Below are 22,979 nucleotides of genomic sequence, written 5' to 3' on the forward strand. Positions count from 1 at the left end.
ACCTTACTAGCGGCCCTGACAATCCCTGTTTCCCATATAACTCCAATATAAGTACTATGAAGAAGAAGATGAATAGGAGTATGAAGATCACTCCAGAGAACTGGAGTGAACGATTTAGTCTCTCACTGCATTAGATTGGCCAGGGGAAATACAAAACAGGCAAGGGAAATCAACATGGAGAGAGCCATCCTCTGATGAGGAAACCCGGCAGATGGTGACCCGGCAAACAGGGGACCGCAGCAGGAGATGCAGTGCACAGAGGCAAACGGGTGCACAAAGGTAGTCCACAGAGAAGGAGCTGCTTTACTTACTGCCCAAACAAATGTCTGGGCAGCCCGAGGCCACCAGAAAGTGAAGTCCCATCCCGAGAAGGGAGAAGATACTGGCTGAGTGACTGCCGATGAGAAAATAAACCAGAGCGCCAATTGACCGGCGTGGATGCAACGCTGCACGGAAGACGAAAACGACCAAAACAGTTATGCTGGCAGACCAAGAGGTGCTGGAGCTCCGGAAGGAATCGGGGAACAACTGCAGAATATGAGATAAGAAGGTGTGGGACCTTCACCTACATTATACCAAGAGAGGGTCTGGACCATGAGGGAAACCGAGACAGAACAATAGGAAGCATATGCTTGGCAGGAGAGTACACCAAGTTGGAATAATACAGAACTGCAAGTCTGCGACTTGCCCCCATATGAAAATATAACATTACAGAAAAGTTCACCCAGGAAAATATGGGGTCTGTGACCCAAGGGGATAAAGCAGGGAAAGTAGAACCAGAATGAATTCACGGAACAGAGGAAACCTCTAATCTTTGTCTTTTTGATCAGCCGAGATATTGTGAACTTTTCTGTTTGCAACAGCTGTCATTACCACTTTACTTTGACAGAGAACACCCTTGCACTTTTGGTTTAGGTTATTAGGGTTAGGGTCAGAAATAGGTTTTTGGAACCCGACAGGGACACACTCTTTATTTTACATCCTGACTTTGAGGCAGGGAAACCCCTCTTAGTTTTAGGGCCAGGAAGACTGTTATCCTAACCCTTTTACTGGTTATTTATTTATTGGACATTTGTAAGGCTCTTAGAGGGATTGGTTAGGGGAACATATCTACTTATAGGGCCTCATTAGGACTCCGGCGCTAAACCATGGTGCTATTAGCACCATGGTCCATGCCGGAGTCCGCCATGGCGGACGGAGAATTACCACCCCATTCCGAGGTTGGTGGGGCGGTAATTCCCCATGTAGCCATGACCATTCCCCATTCCCATTTTTGCCCCATAGGGCTCTATGGGAATGGGGAAGGCGCTAATATCGGTACCGCAAATTGCTCCAGGTCTTATGACAGCCTTCCACAGTTGTTTGTCAGAACATTCAATGGCTCCATACATATTATGATCCTTACGGTAACAGAACTTTGTACCTGGAGGTGCCAGAGGACATTCTTTCAGGTGCTCACGGGTGGTGTTTTCGGTCTGTGTGTGCGCTCATCAGTCGCAGCATTCACATCAATCATTATCTTCATCCCAATTGCTTTCTTTGCTTTCTTCTTGCACTGTCCTATGAATATTCTTATAAGACAGAATCCCAGCAACACTAACACTAGTAGTGGTCCAAGTAGTTTGAAGGCATTCGCCAACCAGGATGGAACCCATGAAAACAGGAACGAAAACCAATCTTCATCCTAGGTCTCGTCTACTTCATCCACCATTTTTGTATGCAGAGTTGACAGCATAGTTATTTCTTCTTTCAGGGTTCCATTTTCTCCATCATGGGCAGGTAGAATTAACAGCAACAAAGCCCGAATTTGGCACCCACTCCTCCTTCCATTGTTGTAATTAAGTCCAGGACATACCTGTTATGGAGGGTCATGATTCTGATGGCCCTCAGTTCTTCTCTGACTGCATTGAATCCTTTTATTGTCGTGTTGATTGTTTGTAGCAGCTCTCACATAGTGATCTGTAACCATTTGGTGTTTGCTGCAGCCTGAATTCCTGACATGAATGTGGCTGTAAATATCACAGCCGTTCTAATGAACAATTTATGCTCATCTGGAATGTTGTGATAAGCTTCTAATGATTTTGTAGAAAAATAGTTCTCCCTCTTTCGTCGAATGAGGCTTAGCAATATTTTCTTCAGATGTGCATCCATTTGCGGGAAGCTGTCAATGTGGAGATCACTTTGTGGAATCACCAATGTAGGAGCATGTATAATCACCAAGAAACACGTTCCTCCCTACATTTTAGGCAATTGCATGTAGGCCTTGGATCCGCAAGCCCAATAATGATCCATCAGCTGGGATCAGACCTTTGTTTCTGAAACACAGTGCCACATTTTTCATTGGTAGTATGGATACTGGTCCTGCTTCATTTTCGAACCCATGTCAAAAATGTTGAATACTTAGCCCATTACTTTAGGCATTCATCATTCACTATTTGCACTCTTTTTACTGGTGATGTCATCAAAAAAACAAAAAATGTACACTGCATGCTAGCCTTCCTTCTTCCCATTCTGTACTATTGGTAACTCGTCCATACATCAATAGCTGTGGTCTCTTCCAGCATCATGGCAATCCTGGTGTTTCCCATGTATATGCACAATTCAATCTCTTTTGTTCGGCAAGCCTTATTTGTTCTCCAGTCAGGGATGAATATATGTGCATTCGGCTCAACCAACCAATGCCTTTTTCCATCTGTGTTTTTATGGAAATTATTTCTTTGATCACCATCATAGCATTGCCCACCTTCCTTCGAATTGCCCTCTTGTTGTGCACGCTGTTAGATGGCTGAGGCACTTTGCATCATGTATAGGTATTTCTCTTGCAATTAATGTTCTGGCTGCATTCATGGCACAAGAGAAGAGAGAACATACATGGAAGCTTTCATCTGCTGTTCTCCTCACATGATACCACATGTTATATTTTAAATGAGACGAATTGTCAAGATATTAATTTATACCTTCATTATCTTCCCCAAAATCCCTTTTATATTGGGCAAATTGTTCATAAATACCGAAAAAAATATCACTTGTGTCTTTGTCAGGGATAACAAGAAATGTCTCATTTTCAGGTATTTCACTGGAATTGTAAAATAATATTTCACGAATGTAAAGAGTATAAGAAAATAAAGACAAACACATGAGGCAAAATGTAGTTGTAAGAAGTATTGCCATAATATTCAAATACCACATTATGGGCCTCATTACACGTTATGCGGTAAACCATGGTGCTATTAGCACCATGGTTGCCGCCGGTATCATACCGGTACCACCATGTAGAAAAGGGGAATTACCACCCCATTCCAAGGTTGGCGGATCGGTAATTCCCCCTTTCTCCATGGCCCTTCCCCATTCCCATTTTTGCCCCATAGGGCTCAATGGGAATGGGGAAGGAGCTAATTACGGTACCGCAAATTGCAGTACCGTAATTAGCACCAAGGTCCCTTTGCGGGTCCCAACTTTAACGGCTGGTCTACACCAGCCGTTAAGGTCGGGTCCCACAAAGGGACCTCGTAGTAAGGCGGTAAGGGTTTACCGGTACCGGTGCCCTTACCGGTACCGGTAAACCCTTACCGCCTACCGTGTAATGAGGCCCTATCTCTTTTGGAGTAGCTGGTCTCCTTGTTAGTGTGTGCTTTATAAACTGGAAAATTCCCATTTTTTATTGACTGTGTTCACCTTTAGTCCCTTTTTTAAAATATTTTTATTTTTATTGGTTTGTTCAACCTTTAAAAAGAACCAAAACACAAAACATATACAACCAACACATGCGTCTCTCTCGTGTTGCTCCTTCTCATGGAAGTTCTCCTCTCCTCCAGTCCATCCTCCTCAACAGTAAATGATGTCAAAGCAAATCAACCAGGCTTCCTTACGTCTCATGCCATACTTGGCTATGACTCTACTTCTAGCCGAGTTTTTAGAATTTGTAGGAAGTTAACTAGGGCAAATAGAACTGCTCTGTTAAGTCCTTCGCAGAGAACTTGCCACCACTCATCAGAGCTCCTTGTGCGATGGAGGTTAATCACAGGGGCAAAACAACGACCCCTCTGCTGCTCTAAAGACTGGCAAGACATGGTCAGGTGTTTCAAGGTTTCCTTGGCTTCATTACAAAATCGACAGTTGAAGTTAAAGGTGGCTTGTTTTGACCTTGATCCAATACGGTCTCTCGTTGGGAAGACATTTAGTCTGAAGCGCATATACAGTGCTCTTGCGTGCTGATTCGGGAAGCGCATTAGATAGTTTGCACGGTAGTCGTATGCTTTAGCCTCACCAGGTACCTCAACCATTGAGGAAGAACGCGCTCTTTGACCACAGGTTAGGATCCAATCCAGTTTCCACAACTTTTTTTTTGCAGCCTCTGGATTGTCCAATAAAAGAGCACATGTAATGTTATATTCTTCAAGTAAGTCTTGTGACAGCCGATTCCATTTTACAAGAATGGTATTTGCTTTTTCCGAGACCGGCCTATGCAAAATGCCAAATTGAGGAGCCGGCTCCGTAATTATTGTTTTACGATATAGATTTAGGAGATTGCATGCAACCCTAGCATGCATCGAAATCAACCCCAGTTCATAGCGTATACAAATGGTTGACGTACCCTTTGGCAATTTCAGCACACGAGACCAGAAGATGTTTTCTAATGTGTCCCAGAGTTCACAAGAGGCCCCAAAAGCATTTTCCCCTCCATAGATCAAAATGGGCACCACTTTCTGTTTATAAAACAGGATAATTGGCTTCAGGGAAAATTTTCCGTATTTGTTGTTAATTAAGGAAGCTTGTGATGCCAACTGACGGCATTTGTTTTTAGCTACTTCGACCCAAGGGGCATCGTTCCGGCTCGCACTAATTCGCATACCCAAGTATGTTGAGTATTTGACGAGCTGGATCTTGTCTTTTGCAATGTACCAGGATGGTTTCTTACCCCTACCGTAAGAACCTTGTAGATTTTCCAGAATCAGGATTTTGCTTTTTTAGGTGTTAATAGACAATCCATTTGATGTTATATATGCGTCTAGTAAAGTCATTTTATGTTGCAAACCAACTGGGGTCTGGTCAATCAATACAAGATCGTCTGCGTATACCAAATAATCAATAGGTGTGCCTTGTATTTTTGCGGGAAACGTATTTGCACCAAAAAATATCTCTTGTATATCGGATATGAACAATTTAAGATGGTAGCAGCCAAAGGACACCCTTGCTTTACGCCTTTATGTGTGTTTATTTTAGTAGACAGCGTGCCAGACATGTCAAGCCGAATCCTGATGGAAGTTTCCGTGTGCAGTTCACGGATTGCACTAGCGAGACCCGGTGGGCAGTTCCATTTTGTTAGTTTTTCCCACAGGAGCTCCCTATTTATGCTATCAAATGCTTGCGAAAGATCTATCATCGCTAAGTACAGCTTGGTGTTAAGTCTGAGGGTCTCCATCTTCAAGATGTTCAGTATTAGTAAATTTAGGCCACAGCCCACCCCCTTTACAAAGCCTGCTTGCCTAGGGTCTATATGGTTAGAGTCTTTAGCCCATTTCAAAAGTTTTCTTTGGAGCAGTGTAGCGTATACTTTCCCCAGAACATCGAGAAGCGCTATGGGTCTATAGTTTTTCGGATTCCTGCGGTCCTCTTTCTTGAATATTGGCACCACAACTGCACTCTTCCAAGAACTGGGGGTTGCACGAGCCAAGACAATCCGCTTGAATAAAGTTGCACAGAAATCTGCCCATAGATCCGGATTACGCTTAAGCGTATAGTTTGTTAAGCAGTCAGGCCCCGGAGCTCTGGATTCATGTACACTTCTAATTATCAAGAGGATGTCTGTTCTCTCGAACTCTAAGTCCCACTCTGTTGTAGTTGGCAAGACAAAATTTGTCAATGAGGCTCCTTTGGTGAATAGGGTTGAGTAATGTTCTACCCATGCGTCTTCGGTCACTGCAATTGCCTGCATAGCGTTTTGAGGCGCTAGATTGCTATTGATCAATTTCCAAAATTGCGCCGATTTCTTTCCTTCCATTTTAAGTAACATATTCTCGGCGTCGTTTTGCGACATTATTGCTGCATGAGACTTGAGCCAATTCTTATAGTTTTGTTTAAGTTTCCTTATTTTTTGTTTTGTATTTTCATTCATCGGTCCCTTAAGCTTCCTTATTTCTTGTCTCATGAATCTTTTCTGTTGCAAAACATGGACGTCGAATTTATGTTTTGGTCTTAATTCGCAGTAACGTAGGTTGTGTTTATGTTCTGTAAAGTTCGACAACAAATGCTGATATTCTAGCCCTTTTGAGTCTCTAACAAAGTTGGCTGTTATCAACTCCACTTCAGTATCCAGGAGATTTAGGCGAATCCTACTAGACCCAGTGCCGACGGCATGAGGCCAGCACACACTTGCAAGTTTGTTCGAGTTTTCAAGAGTAAGCTGTACCATTTCGTGATCACTATGCGACATTTCAAGTATATCCAAGTGAAGTATTCTCCTATGAATGTTTTCGCTGACGAATATATAATCTAAAATTGAGGTTTGATTTAGCCTTCTCCAGGTGGGCTTAGCTGGAATGTCTCCCACCGTGTTTCCATTTTGCATATGCATTCCTCGAGCTTTCATTTCTGTGCACCATTGAGATGCTTTAGGCGTTAGATGACTTTTCTCACTCAGACATAAGAGGTTTAAGTCACCACATAAGATCAAATCGGGCGGCTGAGGCTTTTCGAGTAGTTCATCAATTGTTATTGATACTATGTCTACGAACTCAGTGGCTTCTTTTGCTTGATGGTTCCAGTAGACGTTGATGATGCATAGTTTATCAATCTTACAGTTCACTCGTTGGGGACCACATATTGTGGTTAGCTGAATATAAGGCGACACATTAGCTGATTCAGTTATCCTAAACCCCGATGCCTTTCTGACAGCCGTCAATAAACCGGCCATAGGTCTTCCCTTAGCTTGGCATATCGCTGGATTGAAGGCAATTTCAAATCCTTCAATTAACGGTGATTTGCTTAGCTATGTCTCTTGTAGCCAAATTAGATCCAAGTTTTTTGCCCAAGGGACATTGAACAAATGGCGAAATCCTCGAGTGTTCCAAGATGCAAATATGCTAATGCTTCTTGGCTCCACGTCCTGGCATTAGGTGTTTGATACTTTATTTATGGAGGCGGCGAGCCAGGACCAATCGGACACACTGTGTAGTGGGTGAACGGCAGGTGAGCCATCGGCCATAGGTAGATTCTGGGTTCCCCTAATTGTAATCCTTATTGGTTCCTCCTCAGGAAGCAGCGCTACACAATCTTCCGTCAATGGAAGGTCCATTATTGGGGCCTTTGTCGTTGGAACTGTCGGCCTCGATTCTGGCTTTGGATGGCATTCATAGTTTGCCTCTGGCTCGATTGTCTTGTTGTTCTCTTCTTTTGTGGTCGACATCCACACGCTAGGGTCAACCCTTAAAATGTCGAACCCTAATGACATCAGCACTGGGCCAGCATCTAGTAGAGCATCAGCAATCAGTTTTGACTGCAAGTGTAAAATTACAGCATCATTTTATTTTCCGCTGAAGAATTCGACGATTGTAAGGTCCTCAGAGGCGATTGCTCACAGACTTGGTATCAGGTGACCAAGCCAAATTACATTATGACGATTTAAAATTAAGTCGTCCGAGGATACAATACGTTCCAGTAGAAGGCGGTGAAGACCTTGCTGAGGATTGCTCCTTGAAGATCACGTCTTTTTCTCTCCGGATCGAACGTTTCTTTTGACAGGGCCCTGTCTGATCAGATGCTCTTTAAGATTACGGGACCAGGCAGGAACATCGCTTTCAGGAATGCTGACCCTAGAGGGGCTTTTCAAGGAAGGCACCATGGGAGTATTTGACTCAGCCAGCAAAGCCCTACTGCCCTGATTAGAGACAGGTTTACTGGTACCTTGTAGCTCACGGGAGATGTTACATTTGGCTTCCAACAATTTACGTTTCTCCGCCAGAGTTAAAAATTTAGGGCAGGAGTCCGCATTTCCAGTAATACGGGCACACTGCGGTTCGATCATTTGGCATACTCTCATCGGACTTTTTTGGTCGTGGGCTTGATTGGCTTCTACCAGGGTTAGGCCCATTGCAGCGATGATGGGTTTCATGACAATGTCTGGGACCGAGGCAACAGCCGATTGTTTTTTATTCAGTGGCGTGCTCGGTGGCAAGGCTTGACTCAGCATTGTCTCCGCAGATACGACAGGCACCACTACAGCTGATACTGTAGACAAAGACAACTTGCCAGATGGGGCCGTCTTCGCTGTATCGGCACAGGCCATCTTCACTGTGTTAGATACAGAGGACTTCACAGATGCAACCTCAGCAGCCACTGACGCCAATACCGCTGGACCAGGTGCTGGCGACGTAGATGCACCAGAGGCATTACAGAGTATCTCCACATCTTCATAAGTTGATACATTCAGTAGCGAATCGGAGTCATCACTGATGCACGTGTCGGAGGCTTCTAAGTCTATTGGTAACTCCTTGGAGACTTTCGCCAACAGCATTTTTTCAGTTGGTTTATCTTTGGATAGTATACTGGTTACTGTGACATTCACAGTTTTCAGATTGCGTAGAAATGTGCGTGAATTTGTAGCAGCTCTCTTCGCTTTCCGTGCTGTTAAGTTTTTCGTTTTCTTACTTGAGCCACTGACAACGAGTTCACTACTTTTATTAGTTTTCAGTGCTTCAGACGGATTCTTAAAGATGTCATATACCACAGCCGGAAGTTTGGCGGCGTCCAACAAAGCTCTAGATGGAGCTGCAGGACCCAGCTCCTGGCCGGACATGCTTGTGGAAGATGACGGTGTTTGAGGGTTTAATAGAGCTGGGTTCGACGCGTCTTGAGCTTCTATAACAGCTTTTGCGAAACTACTTTTTACTGTGGAATCAGGAACCCTTTCCGAGGTATTGACAATCAGGTTGTCTTCAACGCTGCCAATTGGAACAACCGACCCAGCCTGTATCAGTGGAGGAGCTAAGAGGGCTGTAGGCCGAGGGTGCATTTCGTGGGATCCAGGTTTTTGTTTGTAAGTGGCAAAGGATCGACAGGTTGCGGGATATTGGGAAACTTGTTGTGATCTAAACTGGAACTTGACCAAGGGGTGTCTGAGGCTAAGACCAGGCTACACTTCTGACACTTGGAGGCAGTTGATAATCCGTTCAGTGTAGGGTCTTTTCGAAATATGTTCAGAGCTTCTTTAGCAACCTCGGCTACCAGTTTTTTGTCTATATTGGCGTTCTTTACATTGTCCAACAGAGCTGTGAAAGGGACATCAGTCTTCATCTGTAGCTCATGCAGAGCCACCTTACAAGAAAGAGACTCTTGATCGATTGTACACATATTTTATGTCAGTGTGTGTACAGCCGAGGCCATTTCTTTCAGGTTATCATTAAGATGCTCATACATTTTAAGGAACAGTGCAATAGACAGACACATGGATGACATAATTAGCGCCTGTAAGTCTTGGGGAGATTGAGCAGTTCTTGGTTCGGCATGTTCAGATTCACCACAGCGCGCACGTCTTTTTTTGTGAGAGACCCGTCGTCTGATTTTAGGAAAAGGTCGTTCCATAAGCGAGGAGTCAAGGGACACCTGCTGTAGCTCTTCTTTCGTTTACTGACACAGATATTTCGCTCTCGCTTTGTTCGCGTTGCAGTGCTTCCATTGAATTAATTGCATTAGATTGATCATTCTGATGCAAACTTTTTGCTTTTTTATTTTGGGAGCATCTGAGACTAGGTGAAATGCTTTCGTCCATTCTTCTGCGTTTGGCAAGACAGCGAGCGCTGTACAATTTCTGTGCTACAAAAGTAGGCGAGGACGCCTTTTCAACGGGCAAAACACTGGGCAGTGGATCTGCGGTCAGTGGACTGTCCATCGTTGATCCTGTATCGCCTTTCCGTGTTCTTTGCTTGTTAATACGGGTGAGGTCGGCCAGCAATTTGTTCACAACCTCAAGTGAAATTCTGCGAGCCAAATCGGCTGCACCAGCGTTAATCCGAGGGGACTCAAGAACCCTTGGCAGAGGCATCCAGGGTTCAGCCGCTAGGTTTGTTTGTCTATCTAGCTCAAGATTGTCGGTGCATTTGAAGACTACATCGTCGTCTTCACATATGGAGCCGCAAGCGGAGGCACAGTGACAGTCTGTGCCTGCGGCTTCACCTACAGATCCCATTGTAGATGTTGCATTGAAGAATCGCCCATGAGGTATGTCACAGCCGACAGAAGTTCTTTTAACAATGTTTTTAGACGAACAAAGTCCATTGTTACAGCCAGTCACTGAGGGAGAAGAGTCCGGGTGACAAGGTACGTTACACGTTTCACTCGTACCGGTCACTATAACAGGAAAGTTTCCCGCGACGGGTTCAGTGAATTCCATAGCATCGTGCCTGCAGTCTGACAGTGGCATTACAACACTATTACTGTGAACAGCCACCTCATCGCTCACAGGATTCTCACTCCTCTCTGAAAGTGCCATTTCAGACAGTGCGCTGCCCATAAGCACGACCTTATTTACGGCCACAGTGGACAGCGGGGGACAAACCGGTATAAGGGGGTTTGAAGAGACATTTCCGGTATTGTTATCATCGTTGTTGTCGAAATAATCCACCACACCGGCCATCCCGCCACTAGATGCAACTCTTGGTGTTAAGTCACAACCGTTCATGTCACTTACTTGGGACTCATCCGAGAGTTCAGCGATATCCAAGGAAACTGCCGGCTCGCCAGTAGTAAGGGCACAGTCCTGGCCGGTGGAACAAACGTGGACAGGAGGGGAAACACACGCCGTGGATGCTGGTGTCAAAGGCGCCTCTGCCTCCAGACGCCGCTGGGCACGGGTTTTGGCTGCATGAACGACTTTCATTGCCGCATAAACAGGAGCGTTCTCCTTGAACTTCCTTAGACTTCCTTGGACTCCTTCAATTCAACACCGACTCCGCGCCCGCTCCGCGGGGGAATCACGCAGTGCACGCAGATACGCCCACAGGATAGAGACAGTGTAAACAGACTGCAGGGCTACACTCCAGTCACTCCTTCGACTCAACACCGACTCCTTTAGTCCATTTTCAAATATGTACTTTTTATAACAGGAAAACAGGAACTGGATTATTATGATTTGGTTTTTTATTTTTGTATTTATATAGCGCATATGCACAAGGGAACCTGGCGCAGAACTGCATCTAGGCGCAGATGGCTAATTTAGTAGCATAGCATAGCATTTTATAGCAATAATAACTCTGCGAAAGATAGGACTGTTTTTAGGATTTCCAAAAAATACAAAAACATCCACGTTTCGTTGTACTAGAGTTGGATGTGTTCAGAGTATTAAACAAAATCAACATGCAACAATGTGTGCAACATATCAAGCAACAGAAAATGTGTTGTGCAATTTTTGTATCGTGTCCTTTAATGTTCAATCTACTTTTAGTTCAACTGAGAAAGTTCTGGAACTACAGCAAGTCCATGTATTCCCTATTAGACTTAGGAAAAGTCAATTTGTTCCAGAGTCTTTTTCAATCCATTGAGTCTTTATCCCTGCCCTTGGTAGCTGATCTGGTCAGCATATGCAGAACTTCTTCTCTTGGCTTCAGTGTCACCCGATGCCGGAGGGGTCAGGGTCTCTCCTTTGTAGAGTTTCACGTCGTTCAAGTGCAGCCAGGCTCTCCTCCCTTGTAAGTTCACAGCAGTAGGGGTGACCTCCTGTACTCGGTATGGTCCCTCAAAATGGGGCTTGTTGTGAGTTCTAACAACTCTTAATAAGTACTTGGTCCCCTGGGTATAGACTAGGCTGCTTAAGTGAGTCTATAAAATCAGTTGGTTGTCTTCCTCAATCTTCTTTGACCCTTCCCTGCTATTATTGATCTGTTGCGAAATAAAGGAAACACTAGCAGTCACTTGTTAAATAATCATGCATCTCATCACCTAATGTTTTTGCTACACTGTGGGTATCAGTTTTCACTCTAGTTCGAGGAGCACATGCAGCGCCCAGTCACAAACACATGAGGATTTAGGTGGTGATCTGAGCCAGGCTGAATTTTCAGGGCAAATAGAGCAAGGGGAAGGCAATGTAGCCAACCCTTCTTTAGAGTCATTTTTATTTGAGCTACAATCTCTTTGAGAAGCCTGTTTAACCTCTCACAAACACCATTCGCTGTGGATGATAGGCAGAGGTAAGCATATTTTTTAACCTAATAAAAGAACTATCTGTTCAAATAATTTGTTTACAAAATTCAGGCCATTATCAGACCGCAGAACTTTGCACACACCCCATCTAGGAAATACCTCATGCACGAGAAACATAGCAGTGCATGTGGCATCGGGGTACATGCATGGACCTGCCTTGATCTATCTGGAATAGGGACATACTACTACCAGCATGCATCTATACCCGTTGCATACTTGCAACATGTCCAAATAATCTATATGTAGATGCTGAAATGGACCATTGGGCCTAGGGATTGCTGCTCTCACTGCTTGCAAGGTGCGCCCTGCTGTAAATGTCTGGCACACAATGCAATTTACAATAAACTGTGTCACATGTTCTAATGCATTTGGTGTGAACCAGTCTTCTGCGATTGTTGTAGCAAGACTCTATCTGGTGGTGTGCGCAGGATAGTGAAGCTATTACAATGCCACCTTCAATAATGCTAGAGACTTAACTGGCTTTCCATTGCTATCAAGTCTCCTTATAGCCTCAGTGGGGGATAGAGAACGCCCCCGTCTTCTCCATAGATCTTGTTTTTCCTGTGGAGCTCGAGCTTGCAGCTCAATTAACTGCACAATGGATAAAATATTAAATCCTTCTTGCATCAGCATGCATCACTCTGATCCTTGCTTAACATCCTCTAATTCAAAATCTGAAATATTTGGAAAATATTGCCTTTTTGCCTGCGGCTTCATTTCTGGGAGAAATTAGGTCAGCACATTTAGTATTGGCTGCACATTGTACCACGGCGAGAGCCAATAGGAGCTTTAGTACTTTAATGAACTTGCTCAATAGAGACACATGTTGCACTGGAGTGCTGTCTGCACAGAGGGAACCCCTCCTCTTCCAAAGTGACAACCCTGCATGTACGGTTGTTGTCACATACGCGGAGTCTGAACACACCATCACTTCCTCATCTTCAAATCTCTGAAGAGCGATGATAAGCGCCACTAATTCTGCAGCCTGCGCTGAACAATGTGAAGGCAATGTCGCACTCGTTACTACTTCAAATTCATCATAAAATTCAGTATACATTGTGCAGTCGTGTACATAGTCATCCTTTCCTACTGGTTCTGCTATGAATGCCGCTGGCTGCATCTAACAATTTTAATTGCTGGATTTGAAATAATCACTTCGTATCCAGATCCTCTTTGTGAAGTCAATGTACATTTGGGTTCCTCCAAAATGGCGACTATGGAGTGCTAGATAAAAGACGTTATAATATTGTAGCGGGGCTCAGAACCAGAGTAAATTCTGCTTCAACGCTATTGTTTAAGGGGCAGAGGTCGTGAATGAATCGCCACAAACCCCCAGTTGATTTCTTCACTGGGTACACAGGCGTATTATATGGGGACTCTGATGGTACTAATATTTCTTGCTTTATCAAAGCAGAAATGGTCTCAAATATGCCTTCATCTGCTTCTCTAGACATGGGATACTGTTCTGCACATGGCAGACATACTCCTGGTTTAAGCCTGATCTTCACTGCTCTTGCTCCACTAAATAGACCCACATCACAGGGATTGTTGGTTCATGAGATACTTGACACCTTCTCTAAGTCTTCCTGGAAAAATGATGGTTTCTTTTTTTACCAATGCCATTCTCTGTGGTATTTCCCCATTCTCAATTTTCATCCAATAAGTAAGACTAGTGAAAAAGACTAATTCATTGTCTGAATATTCATCCCTCAACAAGCCTTCATTTGTCAAATTTGTCAATCTGTATCCTTCCTTGAGAGCTATCACCGTTCCCCATGCTCTTCCCTCATCATCCGTCTCACGAACAACCACCCTTTCTTGATTTACCGCTAATGCCTCTAGCTCTATTCCAATAACCTGCCCATCCTCATCATCCATTGCTATTTCTGGTCTAAATAAAAATTAATCAGGTATTCTCAATATTAAGCCATGTCAACAAAACATTTACTTCATACATAATAATCTTTGGTTCTAAAGGGACCCCTCGTAATGCTCTTTGGCCTGTAAAGGCTCATATAAACTCTCTCACATTCATGTAATGTATACCTGGAGTCAAACACACTTTTCCTTTGTCATTAATATTGTCATGTTTAATTTTGTCATCAGGGCACATCCTAATATGTTAACTGGTGTCGCTGAGAGTATGGTAGTAGCATCGACACATAATGTTCACCTATAGAACGTGGTAATTCGTCAGTAAAAGGAACCAAACTTGTGGCACCAGAGACCCCCTGTGCATTCATGGCGATCCCAAACATTTGGTATTTTCCCTCTCAAACACAGAAACAAGTTGCTCCCGTGAAAATGTTTTGCCTCCTATCATCACCCTGACCCTTGGTTCCTCTTGTGGGTCTGGTGTCACAGCTTGTACTGAACACATTAAATCACTGTGTGGGCCTTCCTATTATGGATATAAATGTATACCTGTACCCGTAAACACATTCCCTCCCACTACTGTTACGCTCCCTATCCCGGGTCTGGTAGTCTGTGGAGCTCCTGTGTTTGTTTTCCATTGTGGAACCATTGCTTGTTGCACCAGTGTGTACTGTGGCTCCTGTGCTTGTGTCTGCATGGATGCTTGCTTTGGTTGCCCTTTGGAGCCCGCAATTGCTATGGGATCTGCTGTGCTTGCTGTATTTGTGGCACATTTGTCTGATACTGCATGTGATCTTGGGCATAATGTTCCTGTGGTTCTGTATTGTACTATGGAGAATAGCCCAGCCCCCTCCTGGATCTTGCCAGTTCTGTTGCATGCCTCCTCCTCTACCTCTTCATTTTCCAGCTATATGTCCTGTTCTCCCACAATTCCAGCATTGTTGTGGCTGTCTCCCATTACATTCTCCTCCACCTTGAGGGTTTTGAAATCCTCCTCACCATCTAGGTGCATTCCCTCTACCTCTTGGCCAAATGTTGTACCCACTCTGATCCATAGGGGGCAACACATTGCTTTGTTGCACTGATTGTGCTTTGTGTGTGTTCACGCCTTCACCAATTGCCAATAGTGCTCCTTCTATTGCGAATTTTGACAATTTCTTTGGAACTAACTTTGCTTCCTCTTGCTTTCTATTCTCAGCTTTCTTCTTATTTTTCTCTTGTAATAATCGGCAATGATGTACAATAGTAAGCTGTATTTTTGGGCATGGTTTGGTTTCATCCCTTCTTGTTTTTTTGCATCTGCCGCTGCACTGGATCGGGTAAACCAGACCTGACATAAAATATGATAGAATATTGCCACTGTTTTATCCCACGGTTTTCTCGTCTTGAGACGCCAACTTTCTTGAAACTCCTGAATAAAAGCAACAAGATCTTCGTCTTCTCCCATTTTCCTAGTCATAATCGCACCCATGTCTCATGTGTCAGGATACCATTCTCTAAGCACACTCCATATGTCTGCTCTGCAATTATTAAATCACGCTCTGTCATGTGTCGTGTTCTGTGCAGTTACACTCGCATACACTGTCGTCTCCAAATGTCATCAGCTGTCTCCCCTAGAATAGCTGCCAGTAGGCCTTTAAAGGCCAATAAAAGGAGAGTAAGGTTAAGTGGGAATGATAGTTGCAGGGATCGAATCAGGGAAGAACAAGCCCACTATACCCCCAGCCCAATTAGGCCTAGGCTTGGAGAGAGTTTTGTAACCCTCAGGGAGGAGTGTGTCAAAGGCAGTGACAGAGCTGGCAGTGAACCACATCTCAGTGAGTGTGAGAAAATCGAGGTCAAAGTCTTCGAGAACGAGAAAGATATCGGAAGAGTTGAGGTTAGCTAGTTGGAGCTGGTTACCACCTTTGAAGGTATTCCGCTGAGGTGTACAGGGACCTGGTATGCCGGCCGGAGAGGGAGAGGGGGTAAGGGGTGTAATTGGGGTAATGGGGATGAATACAGGAGGAGTGGTGGGGGGAAGGAAGGAAGGAAGGAAGGAGGGAAGGAGGGAAGGAAGGAAGGAAGGAAGGAAGGAAGGAAGGAAGGAAGGAAGGAAGGAAGGAAGGAAGGAAGGAAGGAAGGAAGGAAGGAAGGAAGGAAGGAAGGAAGGAAGGAAGGAAGGAAGGAAGGAAGGAAGGAAGGAAGGAAGGAAGGAAGGAAGGAAGGAAGGAAGGAAGGAAACATGTGGCGGGGAAGGAGGAGTGGCAGGGGAAGGAAGGAAGTTGATAAGGAGAAGGTTGGCCTGAGAGCACTTGGCCATGACAGTGCCATTGCGATAGACATTAATGATGCACCTAGAGGATGAAAAGCCAGCCAAAAATACTTTCCATCTGGTGCATCCATTAATGGGAGAGGAGGAGAAAGGAGAGAGGTCAGAGTCCATATGTGGAGTCCATAGGGCCGGGGAGGGGGCGACAAAGAGGATATCAGTGACAGTTTGTCTGGAGAAACTTTGATGTAGGTGTTGGCAAATTGGTAGGCATGATTTGGAGACCAGGAGATCCTTTTTAAGCTTTGTCCTTGCAGATTTCGAGAGGGAGGTAGGAGAGGTGATAGTGTAGCAATTGGTATAAATAGGAGAGATAGAGAGCACCATGGAAGGAGGGAGAACACAGCAAGATAGGAGAGTAGAGAGAACTGCACAAAGCACTGCAAACTCACCAGGTGGCCTAGCAGACCTTTAAAAACAGCAGGAATTAGCAGATAGGCAGATTACATTTTTCCTACATATAGTGAAAAGCAGACTTTTGGAACATTTTTAAAAACACTGCAAGAATTAGCAGATAGGCAGATATGATTTTTTCTACAGGCTAGTGAAGAGCAGACATTTTAGAGCACATTTAAAATAGCAGATAAGCATAGACAACAATCCAACATGCTAGCAGAGATCAGTCTTATAAGCACAGTCAGCAATAATTGATAGAAGATTCGATTTTAACTAAAGGTGAGAAAATAAGCATAGAATTGACATCTAAAATACACTGAAGGGTAAGGTAAAAATACAAGTGAAAGGCCTAACCTTTAAACACAGTCACAGCATGCAAACAAATCCTAAATTGATTTTCAAGATACTGGTGAAAAGGACTAGGTTCAGAGCATAATCATAGAATTCAGAACGCATCGAGTTGCCTTTGCGAGAATGGCTAGAGGCTACAAGATTAAACAATGCAGGACATTGTCAGGAAGCAGAACAGAATCGCGATGGGATCAGTGCAGACCATTCGAAAGCAGAGTGAGTACCGATTACACATTATGGTAAGAAAAGTCTTGGAAAAGTCAGGTTTTCGGTGAAGGCAGGAAGCAAGAACCATATGAAGGAAGAAACCTGGGACCTGAGGCAGCGGTGAGGTTCGGCGCATGCTGAGTAAAAAAAGCAGGACCTAGTGCTATGCAGGCGTGCAAGGACCAGTAGACGCAAAGGACCGGCTGTAGGACCAGAGGGAGGAATGAGCTGAGAGCCAAAGGCGCTGAATCAAAGGGGGAAGTTGCGTAGGCGAGCACCGCGGCCTCTGAATTGAAGACAGGGAATACAAGAGATATTGCATGCAGCGAGGTGAAAGGCTAGTGAAGGCACACTCCGGGATGGGCACTTATAGGTGGAATCACAGGGGAAATTAGCTGGAGCCCAGAACAAGGTCAAGCTGCCAAGGTGCCATGGAGTGAGCGAGGAGCCTAACCGGGACAACGGTATTGTAGGCCTCCGGACGACTGTGAGCTCATGGAAGTGGCCAGCGAGCGAAGAGCAGAGACCTGTTCAGACTCAAACTGGCCCAGCCTGCCGGCTTCCAGGCTAAGGATGATGATGTAACAGGCCCCAGCCAATCAGGTGGCCAACGCCAGGAGGCTGGTGGGCAAGGTCAGGAGAACGAGCACACCGGGCGGCCATGTTGAAATAGTCCTTCTGACCTCGTTCCGATGCAGCTCCCAGACGATCAGTGACTCGGAGGCAGGATGTTGCAGCCCTAGGGGCAGAATGTTGCAGCCCCAGTGTAAGAAAAGGTTTATAACCAAAACCATGCCACCTTTGTGTCTGAGCCTTACTTCTGCACATTTACAAATGTTATACTGGCACAGTTATACTTATGGCTAAACTTTTGGCACAGTAGAAGTCCTCTGGTTTAAACTGCTGGTACCATAGTTCTGATAGTGTACTCATCAAGCACAGTTTTCTGATTTGTATTATTTCTACTAGTTTGCTCGTATGTCTCATGGTCAGGATCAAACATGTTGGATTAAAAGTGAAGACAGGATTGTAACCAGATCTTCTGGAAACCAAGTGGCCTATTTATTAACTAGATTCCAACTCCTATCTGCCCAATATAAATCCCCTGCCACACGAACACCAAATCACATGGAACAAAGGTTGCTAACGACACTCCCAATTGGTTTAACATTAGTGTCTGCGTGTGCGGGCAGGAATGGGACATAATTGTCCCCAACCAGAGGTCAACGAGAGCAGGATCGGAGTTGCACAACTAAATCACACACAGCTTTAGGGCCATAGTAAAGCAAATCTACTTGTTTTTATGACTAAATGGGTTTCCTGACACATGATTTGGTGTTTCCATTGTTTCTGCAGGAGATCGCATGGTAAGACTCCGGCTCGCTCCGGGATCTTCATTATCGCAGCATTATTGTGGGATGGTATTTATTCTCCTTGTGAATTGTCTGGGCCTCCAGCCATTCGTTGAAGGTCTGCTTCCATATTTCGCCCTGCTTGCTCTGTATGATAATCAGCAAATGCGATGTCTGTCCTATCATTTTAAACAAATTAATATAAGTGATAGACAGCAGTCTAAAAAACCTCCATCTCTATTTTTCATTTCTGTAGTTGTCTTTCCATACGATGCCGGTTGCCTCTTGATGAAGTTCCCATAGTGCTCACGGGAAAAGAAAGAACGTTAGGCATGAGAGCGCCCGGAGACCTTGCAAATGGCAGCAGTGTGCGGTATAAATCAACAATAGCATCATATAAGCCCATGCCAGCAAAGGGAAGGAGCTAGGAAAGACATCCTGGGCATGTGGGTGCCGTGACATCGATTCAAGAATAACCTTTGCTACTATATTGCCCTACTTGTGACTTTTCTGAAGTGGACAAAGGTGGAATTATCTTCTTTTGGAAAAGGACTACAATCAGAATGTATTTTCTATTGATGTGATTTGATTTTTTATATACTTGTTTTATACTGTGAATATTGCAATTCAGGTAATTTATGTATGATTTATGTATGATGACTGTGCTCATTAGGATTGGATAATACACTGGTTTTTTAATAATATTTCTACTTACTATGGGATAGTGCAATTATTTTTTGAAGGTGATACATGTGGAGTTTATATTGGGAAATATGCTTTTCAAGTGCAAAAAGAAAGACTCATCACATCATTCATTTATTCTGTTCCTAAAAGCCCTGGAACAATCGTGAAGTCAAAAACAATAAGCTTTTTCTTGGACCTCTTAATCTTTTTAGGAATCATATTTGGCCTGTGTCCACAATTGGCAGACTGCTACTTCTTGCATTGGCATTCTGTAGTGTTACTCGTGCACTCATAAGAAGCATCAACATGAAAGCAGCACGATGGGACTTGAGGGGGCAGCACGATGGGACTTCAGGGGGCATACAAGGATAGTCAAAGACGCTTCTGTTAGTTACTGGTTAGGTGTACATGAAGCATTCGAAATTTAAGAAACTTGGCTTCCCTCGCAGTTTCATATCAATGGTTTCACTAAATTCTGTATGCTAGCTGTTCAAGGCAGCAAAGGACAACCCCGACTTGGTATGGTCCTAGAGGTGAATCATTTGTTTCATGGGACCTTTTATGGGGGAGACTATGGATTTTCTGCAGTCCCAAATGGTCCAACACAAAGGTTGGCCTAACATGTATGATAGCGTTTTATTGATTAATATATATGTCCTGCAGAATTCGAAAGAGCAGCTTATATTTATTCAAAACTGGCTATGATTTTAAAAAATTGGACTACCCAGTATCCCCAATCTCCCATTTTATGTGGCAGAGAATTGAAAGGTACGTATCCCCCTACAATATCTGTTGAAGGAACAAGTGGGTTTGACATAGAAAACATTCCTTAGGTTCAATTGCAACAGAAAGTGAGTAACCATGAGGGTTGTGCTTGGGTGGACTTCTTTGCAGATTGGGGTCTAATTATGTTGATTGGGCGAACGAAGAATGGCATTCTGGGGAAATTCACTAGGAGAGTGCACAGAATCCATGAAAGATTATTTATTTATTTTGTGCAGCCATTTTGGATATGACACGTCTCTGCAATTGAAGCCCACTTCTTTTAGCGACCCTGCTTTTCTCTACTTGGAAATTAAGTTGTGTTAGGCCCCGGTCGCCAAATGCATACTTTGAATGCAAATTCTTTTGGGAACAAATATTAATCGGTCTCATAAAAATGCATTGGCCTTTAGAAACTATATGAAAACTTTGAAAATTGACAATTTCTTGACATTTGATGATACAGTACACATACAGCACTATGTTTGTATTATTAATATTAGGGCCTCTCAAATCTTTTAACCCAGCATTCAAAGACAGTTCACATCACCCAGGAGAAAACGAAACAAAAGTGAGATGCTGCAAACAATGAAAGGAAAAAGCAACTTAGACGTGAAATAAAGAAGCTACAACACGAACCAATGAGGTTAGAAACATAGAAAGAAAAATGTCAGAGAATTTGACAAACTTATAGAAATTGGCTAATACAGTAAAAATGTGTACGAATGGAAAAAAGCCTTTCATAGGAATCTTTTTTTGATGCTCTCATAAACAATTTAGACACAGAACAGAAGCAATTAATTGTAGACTTGCAAACCTAAAACGTGTTGCAGAGAAAAAAGACAATTACAGGTATGTACAAATAAGCAATGAATTTCAACTGTTGTTGTTAGACTGTGTATTTCACTGGAGCGTGTAAAATCACTGCCCACTAACCCCCTGTCACACCAGAATCACAGAAGTGTTCCTTGAATCACCACATGTGATTGGTACAATCTGGTAAAATCGTCTGGCGAGCATCCCCCAGCTCTACACCTGGCTCCTCTTCCCAGCCCTCCTACGTTATTTGATTTGTATGAATATATTTTATGATTTACAGCAGTTTTAGAATTCCTGTACATCTATGTAATTATTTATTTCTAAATAAATAAGTGATATAAGACCATCCGATATTGTAATTTTCTTTCTGCAGCTGCATGTGTAAAAAGCAACCAGCAGTGACACATAAAACGGTGAGAACCCATAGGGGCATCACAGAAAAGTGAGGGGGGGGGGGAAGTAATCAGTCTCCTATCAGATGTCTAACATCTTCCACACATGAGACTGATCCCTCGTTATCAAAAGGTCGGTGGAAGTACCCAACAAATTGACTACTATGTAGGAATGAATACAAAAATGAAAAAATGCTACATTTTACTTTGACAAAGGAATCCAATGGTTTTTTTAAATTGAATTGATCATAAAAAGGACAGTAAAGGCACTACTCAAATAATGCCTATGAATAAGACTTGTCTTGCGATATTCTAACTTCTTTTCAGCCAACGCATTCTCCTTGCTTTGATGGTGTCTAGACCGATGTTCAAAATAACCAATAAGAGTTTGATTTTTCAATAAAAGAAACAGAGAGAGAAATAGTAAACATGAAAAACTATTGGGCTCCTGACCCCGGTTTGAATATTGAGGCCTTTTTTAAATTAAGATCGTAAACACAGAAGAAATGCCATCATCGAGGCAAGAGGTCATCATTATTCCGATATATAAGAAAGTCCTAAGAGATTAACCCCATTCCATGATTACTTTTCTTGATGTCACTAGCAAAGTTTTTGCTTCCCTTACATTATTTAGTTTGCATGATTGGGTTAAGGAAACAAAATGTGCTTAGTACAGAAAAAGTAGACTTCAGAAAACACTGCTCCACCTTTCATAATTTTATGATTTTTAATATTTTTTTGCAGTTTCTCTGTAAAACGCCCTTGCTAACGGGATGCTGTAAATTTTTGTGGCCTTTATTGATTTTTCGTCAGCTGTTGACACGGTCTGCCGTGATTGTTATTTATTAAAATGACCAACAAAAAAAAGTCCAAAGATGGCTTAGATGTTTTATGGGGTTAAATGAGAATACTAAAGTTAAAATTCACCAGAATAAACATGGCAGATGCTCATCAAGGCCTAAAACAGTTCTGCATTCTAGCCTCTTTTTGTTTCATGTATATTTGTTGAACTTTGCCGTTTATCTTAAATGATATAAACTGGTCACCCCAAAAATAGGAAATTCCTGTATATCATGGCTCTCTTACACAGACGACCTGATATTGTTGGGTCAAATGAAGAGAAGTTTGCTTTCTGCACTGAACACATTACTTTCATTTTCCTCTGATAACCAGCTCATGATCAACTGTAAAAAAACAAGTTATCGAATTTTGTAATAAAAGAGCTAAATTGTGTTTCGCGTGGACAAGCGGGGAAATCCCTCTTGATAATACCTCTGAATATCAATATTTAGGAGTAGTGCGTAATAATATAAATATTTGAGCATAGTGCTTAAAAACATGGCACCTGAAACACAAATCCTAAATAAACATTTGAGAAGTGGAGGGATATTTGCACAGGGAATATGTATTTTTTCTCTTTAGCTAGAATTTTCATTGTATAAACAAAAATGTATTCCTGCCATTCTGTTTCGTTTGCAGGCCATAACAGTATATTTAGGGATCTTCCAGAGAATTACCGCCCAATCTCATTATTAGGCTGTGTCGGCAAAACATTTGGAAGAATAACCCTGGCCAGATTACAACACTGAGTAATGAAGCTGGGATTATTACAGGAGCGCGAGCTGGCTTTTGTGCCGG

The 22,979-nt window shown here is 43.3% G+C and overlaps 1 protein-coding gene across 1 annotated transcript in view; it reads left to right on the forward strand.

The window, feature by feature from the left end:
* CEP112 (centrosomal protein 112) overlaps positions 1-19,048 on the forward strand; it is a 3,147,769-nt gene extending 3,128,721 nt beyond the window's left edge. The window contains exon 29 of the transcript XR_011305153.1: positions 18,941-19,048. The gene's annotated coding sequence lies outside the window, so the exon portion shown is untranslated. The remainder of the gene's footprint in view (positions 1-18,940) is intronic.
* Positions 19,049-22,979: the final 3,931 nt, after the last annotated feature.

This window comes from Ambystoma mexicanum, chromosome 3q (assembly GCF_040938575.1).
Source record: "Ambystoma mexicanum isolate Mex_15411 chromosome 3q, UKY_AmexF1_1, whole genome shotgun sequence".
Classification (NCBI taxonomy): domain Eukaryota; kingdom Metazoa; phylum Chordata; class Amphibia; order Caudata; family Ambystomatidae; genus Ambystoma; species Ambystoma mexicanum.